The sequence below is a fragment of the Gastrolobium bilobum genome, unplaced genomic scaffold (assembly GCF_033153095.1).
Source record: "Gastrolobium bilobum isolate Gb01-03AN ecotype WA unplaced genomic scaffold, APGP_CSIRO_Gbil_v1 utg828, whole genome shotgun sequence".
Classification (NCBI taxonomy): Eukaryota; Viridiplantae; Streptophyta; class Magnoliopsida; order Fabales; family Fabaceae; genus Gastrolobium; species Gastrolobium bilobum.
In genome coordinates this window covers 13,656-24,954 of record NW_026899744.1, presented here as the reverse complement: position 1 = coordinate 24,954, position 11,299 = coordinate 13,656, and the positions used below count along the sequence as shown (strand labels likewise).

General features: G+C 35.9%; 1 long non-coding RNA gene across 1 annotated transcript; it reads left to right on the top strand.

Annotated features, from left to right (window-relative positions):
* Nucleotides 1–6,399: 6,399 nt before the first annotated feature.
* LOC133293193 (uncharacterized) lies at nucleotides 6,400–9,235 on the top strand. The gene is made up of 2 exons (XR_009749028.1): nucleotides 6,400–7,359; nucleotides 9,048–9,235. It is a non-coding gene; the product is annotated as an uncharacterized LOC133293193 (long non-coding RNA).
* Nucleotides 9,236–11,299: the final 2,064 nt, after the last annotated feature.

Sequence of the window (11,299 nt, the reverse complement as noted above, 5' to 3'; positions counted from 1 at the left end):
CTGAACGGAAGTAAGTACTCTGTCCTCAAGTTGTTCTCTGTCTCATTCGATCTATATGTTTGTTATAAGGGAATAGCCTTGTCAATTCTGCCCCTTTTGCTCACACCTTTCGGCCTCACTTGTTTGGGTAGGAGAATGTTCTGGTTGTTTTTTTTTTTATTACTCATTAGACCCTGCCCAATTCAAACAGCCCAAAAATTTGGACTACAAGTCGACACTGATGTGTGGTGAATTTAGAAAAATAGCTTCCTTGATTTTTGATTGGTTCAACCCCCACTTGTGGCATAGGAGGATATTTTATCCTGGTTATTCCTTTCTTTAATTTCTGTTAACTTGGTCAGCCCTAGAAATTAATGCTTATAAGCACAAATTGAAAGTAAGTCACATGTCAAATCCTTAATTATCCCTTAATGGTTTGGCCACTATATGTGATTAGGAGGATATCTCAAATTGGTAATTTCCCTTGCTTTAATGTGTCTTTTGAAACTGCCGTAGGAATAGAGGCGTTTAAACCCAAGGCGAAAATTTATGAACTTGGATGTGGTCATTAGCTTGTTGGACTGCCCTTGTAACTAGAAAAAATAAATGAACAGCCTAGCATGTTTTATTGTATGTAAACAGAATGCTGAAAATTATATGGATCATATGTAAATGGTCTATTAGCTTATGCCTAGGTCAAGCTAGTAGTATTTTGCTGACCGAGAATAAATGTACTAAAGAAGGGCCTAAAAACCGTGTAGGGCTTACTATGTAAAAGGATAAAATTATAAGCATTTGGATAATGAAAACCGAACCTAGGTGTATAAGGAGTTGTGGAATTTGGCACTTGTGTAACTGAAAGTTGGAGAACCCTTGTTAGTGGTTTAGAACCGAATTTATATAGACTCGAAGCTTTGAGTTCTTTTGCGGTTAATGAGTTATTAAATGAATATAAAATCAGAATTTGATTTAGTAAAAGAGGCATGATAAACCAAATAAGTACAGGGACTAGGAGGCAGGGCATATTTGTTTGTGATTTGTTGAATCGTATGAGTAAAATTCTGATTTAACTGCACTCTTGCTTAGGTGCGAATAACCTTTGAGTGTGGACTGATTGTTGCTGCTGTTTAATAAATAATTGTGGCACACAAAGTATGTGTAGGCGGTATTACCTTCTGTGACTATTGGTTAGTGTATGGAATTGTGATGTGTTGCTCACATTTGTTCTATGTACGTTATGGTGATGATGAGCCAATGGTAAGAATATGAAAGGATGATATGATATATGCATGCATTTTACATCATAATACATTTTTCTGTTGGGTGCGATTGCATAACATGGCACGTATACTTGATTCATGACATCTTGAATATATATATATTTGTATTGAGGACATGTGACTGAGCATGCATCATATAGGAATGCCTGGTACCAGGAGAGGGGACACTTGGCTTCAGTCCGCATAGGTTCCACAGTGGGATTCACCTTCATGGGAGCCATTGGGAATATCCACTGTGATGCTACGCGCACGACGGTGCTATGAGCGTAAAGGAAAAAGGGCGTTATATACGCATTATGATATATGATGAAAAGGATTAAATGTTTGAAGTGACTATTTATGATTTTGTGCCTAGTTAATATTGTTGCATTATGGTTTTGTTGCCACACTACTGGGATTTTCTCTCACCCCTTTGGGGCTGCTATTTTTACAAAATGGCAGGAGGACGTAAAAGCTTTTGAGGACTTGGATATTTGCTGTTGGCTTCTACTGTTTGGGCATGCTGCTATTGATGTGATATTTTATGGATGACTGTATGAAATTGAGAAGTTTTTATTACTGAGAACTATGATTTTATTATTGCATTACGATTTTATGACCAGCAAGTATTTTGGAAACAGATGTTGAAACGTTTGCGAAAAGGATTTTGACATGTTATCTAAATGCTGAGTTTTGAAAAGTCTTTGCGAGCACTTTGTAAGTTGTCGTACTGGGGCTACGGACCTCCGATTTTCTTATAATTTATATGCACGCGTAGCCCCAGGTGTCTAGTTTCATTATATATAAACCTTGCAAAGAAATTCTGAAAGATCGCTTTATTATGAGTTTTACCAGCCAGGATTTTTGTGATATTTCCACTATTTTCTCTCTTATTTTGCGAGTTATGTTTCGAGGGGCAAACAAACTTCAAATTACTATTATTGTATATGAACGCGAAGCCCTGGATGTCTAGTTTCTAGATTACAAAGAATATTTATTTGAATCGTTGAAGTGAATTTTATACGAATTTTTAAAACAGCAAGGTCTGCCAGGAAAGTTATATTTTCAGTAGTTGAGAAATTTTGAAAGTATACTCTGATTTTGTGACGAACTCGATTTCAATTATTAGTTTTTAATTGGCATTGTAAGAGTGATTTTCAGTCTCTAAAATACGATTAAAGAACTCTAATCCGCTTAGCAAACAACTCTTTTGGATGCATACAAGGGAGGGTGTTACACTAATTGGTATCAGAGCAGTTTGGATCCAAGGTGTTTGTGTGTGATTGTTGCATTGGTTGCTGTTTGTTAAACATTGCTTTTTGTATGAGTATGTTTCTTCACTGCTGTTTGAATTTAACTGTTTATTGGCTGTTGACTGTTAGGATTAAATCACTCTACTGTCTGACTCATGATTGGCACGTGCTGAATTATTCTGTTAAATTGTGAAAGTTAGTATAATTGAAATATTAGAATCATCCTGAGATATTCTGAAATCACTTTGTGGCGTTGATTACTTGGAGCAGCTTTGAGTCTCGCGAATTGTGTGAGATACTGTTTGGTTTTTTTGAAATGTAGACTGTATTGTATAGATTTACCTTGTTGTTGACCTGATAAGTAGAAGGCAGTTGTGCAGTAATAAGTGTAGCCTGGTTGAGAAATTGAGTTTAACCTGTTCCATTGATTGACTGGTTTGCTGTTGATATTATTGATGTTGTTCAGGTTGCCGTATATTATGTTCTGTTTTATTATATGCCCTGTTCGGTTATGCTGTCCATATTATGCATTGAAATATTTGATTGGAAGTGTTTGCTGCTACTAAATGGTGCAAGAGTTGTCTGACTGTGTTATGTTGCAGTTGAATGGAAAATGTGTGAATTGTCTACTTGTATAATGGATTATTTGAGATTCTGTCTTGAAGTGGGAACCATGTCTTAATCTTAAAACTACTATCGTGTATGTCATGCGGTGAGTAGGATCCGCTCGTTGCTTGGCATGACGAAAGTAGAATTAGCATCTATGAGACACGAAAACCTCCTCAAGAGAGAAGTCTGATGCGTGGTAGATTGTAATTGATTAATGCCTGAAGGAAGAATAAATAACGAAGTATGGAATTTGTCGATTCCCAGTGTGTGGTTAGGTGATACTCCAGTTGTGACTGGGAATGGGTCTGGCCAACACATTCTCCGGTAACACGGTAGTATCAAACTGTCAAACACCGAGAATCAATTAATGAAAAAGTTTTGTTTGGTGGTTTTGATACAGATGTTAGAAATTAGGTGAGCAATTAATCTAGGGAGTGACTTGAATAATTGGAGCAAGTAAACTAAAATTGGTAGAACCATATGAGCAGACGTAGTAATGAATTAATGGTTAAGTTGTACTAAGACTGAGTGGTCTCTGTTTGATAAATTGAATATGTGAAAACCTTATCTTGGGATTAACTTGTTTGGATAAAAATTTAATGAGGGGTCGTAGGTCTGATAAATTGAAATTATGAAATATATTATTTGCTTTGGGTATTAGCTTGTTGGGTTTAGCAATTAAAAAGAAATATTTGAAATTGGATTTTGGTAATATATCAGAATGTGAGTTTACGAGTTGCTTAAATTATTTTAACCTCTTGGAATGTGGACTCTATAGTAGTTATGTTTAGAAAGAAAAAAAAAATCGGTTTAGGTGATGTGCCCAAGAAGTTATATGTGTTTCATGATCTGGATACGTATGTCTGTTATAATCTAATTGCTACGTGAGACACTTTTATTTTGGTGAATCTGGTTGAGTTAATTGTTCTTTTTGAGCAGTTGATTTTTGTGAATTTTATTTTATGCTGGAAGTTGGAGATTTATGTGTGGTATATCCTAGGAAGAGTACTAGAACTGAGTTCGATGTGAAAAGTACAACTTTGTTAGTGATTGTATTTTATTAGTATTATTTATGACTCTAAAGAGAATATTTAATTGTAATTAAGATGTTGAATATGGGTATTGTGTATGTGAATTATGAAAGTCTGGTTTATTTGATGAATTATGATTGGTAGCGGTTTTAAATTATAACGTGTGTAATGACCGGAAAGTTCATATCATAGTCCATGGATCCTCTGATCAGTGGAGTCAATTACATCCGAGGTACCTAGGACAGCGGAAAGCTCGAGGAAGTTTCCTCATCTGGGTGTTTTGACGAGCTGTATGAGAGGTACCACCTTACGTGATATGTACGAAGAGCATGCTAGAATTAATTAACTGCATACATGACTGCTTAGTATCCTGATTTTTGTTGAGTATGTTGTAAAAGGATAGACATAGTTGTTATTACTTTTAGAAAGATATTAGACAGTGGCTATAGAATTAACGAACAAGTTTAACATCTCTGGTAAGCATAACAATTAGAAGTTAGTACGTGGGAATCGTAGTACCCTTACTTGTGTCCTTAATTCAGCTTCATAGGGAGAAGTTAATTAGAATTACCTCTTGAACCCTAAGCCTTTGACAAAAAGTATTGCCCCTCAATGTGAATCCTTTTCCGCAAGATAGTAGCAAATATTGTGCTGTTAAGTTGATTGATGTTGGAAATTTTATGTCTCTATAGTGATGGTCTAAGATCTTTAGAAAATAAGAACATTTATTGGAATTCTGGCTGTGATGAAACTTTGTGATTTTATGAATACTCTTCTACATTGTAATTTGGAATATGATGCATTCTGTATTACTTGCTAGTTTTCTGTAGACTATTAAATTGTGGAATTTTACTCGTTATGTTTGTCAAGTCGGGTAATTAGTTGGAAGCGTTTACTGAGTTGAAATCTGTCTTATGCAAGGAATAAATAGTGAATGGATAAAATTCTAAATTTGTATCATGTAAACTGCAAAGATAAAATGACTGTTATCGATGGTCCTAGTCAATTCGTCTTCTGTCTGCACGAGTAATAGGCAAGTACATCTAGGTGTTTTAAAAATTTGTCTAATTCGGGATTGTAACATTTTGTTTGTGTTATCAATTGTGAAATAACCTGGTGAACTGAATTGTTGACTCTCAACTTAACATGCATACAATTTTAGGGTCATCTTGAAGGTAATTACATGCATTGTCAGTATGGTAAGTATAGCTGAGGAATAAATAAGAAAATAACAGTTCTTGATGCGAGCACACATAAGAAACAAGGAGCATAAATAATGATGTTAAGGGATAACAACCAATGTATACAGGCAGAGAATAGGGTATATTTTTTGGGCCCTAAAGGAGACCATGAATTAGGAAACTTAGGTGGTCGTTTTTTTTCTAACAACCATCTATAAAATTTATAAAGTGAAGAATTATGGTGCAAGTAGATTTGTTAGTTACCAACTAATTATGTAATAAAGCACTGAGTCTCATTGGGATTTAGGGATAATTAGAGTTCTTCATGGATTAAGATTATATGTGGGTTGTACTCCGTCTCTATTGCAATATGAATTGATGTTATTTAAAGAAAACCAGACAATTGTTTGTTTGTGATGATGCTTAGGAAAGTTTTTATTCCTTCCGTAAGAGTGTGATTTATTATATATTCTCTAATGAACTTGTAAAGTACGATTTATTTGTAATGTCCTGAGTTAATTAATGATTTTGATAGCTGTCAGGTTGTATGTGATATAATATCTTGCATGAGTGCATGTGTGTTTGGCTTTCGTTTGAGTAGTTAGCAGAAATGGTAGGACGAAGTTTGGAGACAAACTTCAAATTTGGTGGGAAGAGTGTAACATCCCGCATAATTAGGAAATTATTCAACTTACAAATAGAGATGTGAAGCATGCTTGAAATTTAAATCCAATTTATGTATAGGGTGGAATTGAATTTAAATCATAAAAAATTATGTTAAATATGATTTTGGGGTGAGAGTATATGTTTAGGAATTGGGATTCTAACTTAAGAGGATAGGATTAACTTAATTGTAATATATATATATATATATTCTATGTAATGATTAGAGTGGATAGAAAAATAAATAAATAAATTTAAGGTAGATGAAATAAGGTGCCTTAGATGATGAGATTGGGCCTTCACCTAGCCTTTTAATTTACGGCCCAAAGCAATGGAGAGGAAACTACATCGGCCCAAGCCTAATTAACCTTTTAGACTTATCACAAAGTAATCTGAATTCATAACCTAAAGGTCATGAGAGAAGAAAAGTGAACCCATCTAACTTTAAGGCTTTGGCCCAAGGGTCTTAAAAGAAAGGCTTGAGTGAACCCAAAATTTATAACCCAACCATTAAATTATCATGAGTGAAATCTGAATGCAAAATTCCTATTGGTCCAAATTTATATGCATGCTTTTCCATTGGTTGATAAGCACACATCCACTCTCACTATCCTATCCATTTTGTCTCCCTCTCTTGGTACGCTCAGCACAATGGAAAAGGCTTGCACTTGGACTCTTGCAACAAATGAGTTAAAATAAGAAATCTGTGAGAACCCTTTGTATTGGCTTAGAACAAAATCCTCATCATCAGTAAACTCTTGAACATTGAATGATGGAAGAAACCCCAACCCAGAATAAGGGACGCTCCTCCTTCAACGCAGAACCAAAACCAACCTCCATCCTTCAACCTCTTTTCCTCTGAAAGCCGTGGAATTAAAAGAAGCACCACAACACAAATCTGCATTTCCTTCTGCCCTCTCATATTACTTACAAAAAAATCTAAGGCAGCATCATCACCTCTCCATGCAATAGTTGTGGAACCCTAAGCTTTATGCTTGCTACCCTCATGCCATGACCAAGCTCAACCTCTTTTCCCCTCAAAACCGTGAGGCACTTGGAGGAGAACACATAGTATGATTCTGCAATTTCCTCCGTTCATCTCCTCCCTCTAACCATGTGTGCATAGAAGGGTAACCAAAGTTCCTAAGCACACTCATCTCCTTCTTCCCTTGTTCGGCCGAGGAGCAGCTTTGAGGAGGTGAGACAGAATTCTCGTGGCCTTCTTGTTCCTCTTTGTTTAGACTGATTTCTGATTTAAGCTTCCCTTTTCTTGAACGTGGCTCTGCCTTGTTTGAGGCTCTCCATCCACTGCATGCTGCGGGATGCGACTTCTTGGGGGCATGGGAGAGTGTGGTTCTGGTTAAGCTTGGATGTCTGAACGGAAGTAAGTACTCTGTCCTCAAGTTGTTCTCTGTCTCATTCGATCTATATGTTTGTTATAAGGGAATAGCCTTGTCAATTCTGCCCCTTTTGCTCACACCTTTCGGCCTCACTTGTTTGGGTAGGAGAATGTTCTGGTTGTTTTTTTTTATTACTCATTAGACCCTGCCCAATTCAAACAGCCCAAAAATTTGGACTGCAAGTCGACACTGATGTGTGGTGAATTTAGAAAAATAGCTTCCTTGATTTTTGATTGGTTCAGCCCCCACTTGTGGCATAGGAGGATATTTTATCCTGGTTATTCCTTTCTTTAATTTCTGTTAACTTGGTCAGCCCTAGAAATTAATGCTTATAAGCACAAATTGAAAGTAAGTCACATGTCAAATCCTTAATTATCCCTTAATGGTTTGGCCACTATATGTGATTAGGAGGATATCTCAAATTGGTAATTTCCCTTGCTTTAATGTGTCTTTTGAAACTGCCGTAGGAATAGAGGCGTTTAAACCCAAGGCGAAAATTTATGAACTTGGATGTGGTCATTAGCTTGTTGGACTGCCCTTGTAACTAGAAAAAATAAATGAACAGCCTAGCATGTTTTATTGTATGTAAACAGAATGCTGAAAATTATATGGATCATATGTAAATGGTCTATTAGCTTATGCCTAGGTCAAGCTAGTAGTATTTTGCTGACCGAGAATAAATGTACTAAAGAAGGGCCTAAAAACCGTGTAGGGCTTACTATGTAAAAGGATAAAATTATAAGCATTTGGATAATGAAAACCGAACCTAGGTGTATAAGGAGTTGTGGAATTTGGCACTTGTGTAACTGAAAGTTGGAGAACCCTTGTTAGTGGTTTAGAACCGAATTTATATAGACTCGAAGCTTTGAGTTCTTTTGCGGTTAATGAGTTATTAAATGAATATAAAATCAGAATTTGATTTAGTAAAAGAGGCATGATAAACCAAATAAGTACAGGGACTAGGAGGCAGGGCATATTTGTTTGTGATTTGTTGAATCGTATGAGTAAAATTCTGATTTAACTGCACTCTTGCTTAGGTGCGAATAACCTTTGAGTGTGGACTGATTGTTGCTGCTGTTTAATAAATAATTGTGGCACACAAAGTATGTGTAGGCGGTATTACCTTCTGTGACTATTGGTTAGTGTATGGAATTGTGATGTGTTGCTCACATTTGTTCTATGTACGTTATGGTGATGATGAGCCAATGGTAAGAATATGAAAGGATGATATGATATATGCATGCATTTTACATCATAATACATTTTTCTGTTGGGTGCGATTGCATAACATGGCACGTATACTTGATTCATGACATCTTGAATATATATATATTTGTATTGAGGACATGTGACTGAGCATGCATCATATAGGAATGCCTGGTACCAGGAGAGGGGACACTTGGCTTCAGTCCGCATAGGTTCCACAGTGGGATTCACCTTCATGGGAGCCATTGGGAATATCCACTGTGATGCTACGCGCACGACGGTGCTATGAGCGTAAAGGAAAAAGGGCGTTATATACGCATTATGATATATGATGAAAAGGATTAAATGTTTGAAGTGACTATTTATGATTTTGTGCCTAGTTAATATTGTTGCATTATGGTTTTGTTGCCACACTACTGGGATTTTCTCTCACCCCTTTGGGGCTGCTATTTTTACAAAATGGCAGGAGGACGTAAAAGCTTTTGAGGACTTGGATATTTGCTGTTGGCTTCTACTGTTTGGGCATGCTGCTATTGATGTGATATTTTATGGATGACTGTATGAAATTGAGAAGCTTTTATTACTGAGAACTATGATTTTATTATTGCATTACGATTTTATGACCAGCAAGTATTTTGGAAACAGATGTTGAAACGTTTGCGAAAAGGATTTTGACATGTTATCTAAATGCTGAGTTTTGAAAAGTCTTTGCGAGCACTTTGTAAGTTGTCGTACTGGGGCTACGGACCTCCGATTTTCTTATAATTTATATGCACGCGTAGCCCCAGGTGTCTAGTTTCATTATATATAAACCTTGCAAAGAAATTTTGAAAGATCGCTTTATTATGAGTTTTACCAGCCAGGATTTTTGTGATATTTCCACTATTTTCTCTCTTATTTTGCGAGTTATGTTTCGAGGGGCAAACAAACTTCAAATTACTATTATTGTATATGAACGCGAAGCCCTGGATGTCTAGTTTCTAGATTACAAAGAATATTTATTTGAATCGTTGAAGTGAATTTTATACGAATTTTTAAAACAGCAAGGTCTGCCAGGAAAGTTATATTTTCAGTAGTTGAGAAATTTTGAAAGTATACTCTGATTTTGTGACGAACTCGATTTCAATTATTAGTTTTTAATTGGCATTGTAAGAGTGATTTCCAGTCTCTAAAATACGATTAAAGAACTCTAATCCGCTTAGCAAACAACTCTCTTGGATGCATACAAGGGAGGGTGTTACAGCCTCTGAGCTTAAAAATTAAATGCAATGAGCCTTTGTTCTCGAAATTGAAATGGTTAGGCCTTTGAGCCTGAAGATGCAATGAGCCTCTGAGCTTGAAATGCAATGAGCCTTTGAGCTTGGAATGAAATGGTTAGGCCTTTGAGCCTGAAAAATAAATGCAATGAGCCTTTGAGCTCAAAAATAAATGACGTAAGTTTAAAATACAATGAGTCTTTGAAAACGAAATGAAATGATTAGGCCTTTGAGCCTGAAATGCATGAAGATATATACAAAAGGTCATACTGCTTGAGAGATTTGAGTTTAGAAACTTACCTCTGACTTGACAGATACCTAGATCGAAGCTCATGCGAGGAAAGTTTTATCAAATCAAACCCATGTTCACACCATGATGAGAAGATTCAAATTTTTGCCCCAGTATTGGTGACTTGAGCATTTCAAAAGTTCCCTTGTGTTGGTTGATCAAGTTAGATGAAGGTTACTCCATTGTATAGCAGGATGTACTGAAGGAGATTTGCCTTGCTTAACTCCAATCATTTTTGCTTACACTGTGCCAGAGTATTTTTCTCAGACCAGCCTCAAACTTCTTCAGCTTGACATGATTACCTTGTTTTCCTTTTCACTTTTTTTTCTAGTGTAAAGCAAGAAGCTATATCCGCCCAAACAATCTTAATTGGATTCTAACTTTGAGTTTTTTTTTTAGGCATATGCCAGATGCAATGCATGTCACCTAATGCAAATACACTTAAAGTCCTACCTTTTTTTTGGAAAGATGATGCAATATGCAATGCATGTCATGTAATGCAAAAATCCTTATAATTTTAAAGTTTGGAGATTTCCTCTTCTTCTTTTTCTTTTCCTTTATGATATGCAAAGATGATGTGAGATGAAAATGTATGCAGAAAATTTTGAAATTTTCAAACTTTGAGATTTTGGATTTTTTTTGACCCAGTAAAGAATCGATTCACACTGGAGTTATTGAACACAATTTCGTTTGATTCTCTTTTGGTTTAAGCCAATATCCACATGAAATGGAAACTTGGAAAATCTATGACCAATCAAACTATTGTTCACATCGCAATCGTAGGACCCAATTTATCCATTTTTCTTACATGTCACACATTTTTTTATCTTCTTTTCTCTTTATTTTTTCTTTCACCCATATTTTTTTCTTATTTTGTTTCCTCTCCCTTTTTCTTTCTTCTCCTTCTGTTTTTTTTTTACCATGGATATCCTGAATGACTCAAACAAATCCAAAATTTGCCCCAGTTTCAGCGGCTAAATTGACAAAAATTCCAACTCAACATCCATAAGTTGAAGCATGAATGTGAATTTCCAACTGCATGGCCAAAGGGTGAGTTCAAACACTTTGCCCCAGTTTTAGTCATTTTTCTTTATGCCCTAACTTTTGCTTAGACCGCCCTTCTGGGTTTTCAGCCTAACGAGCTCCTTTTTTTTTTCTTTTTCTTCTTTTTTT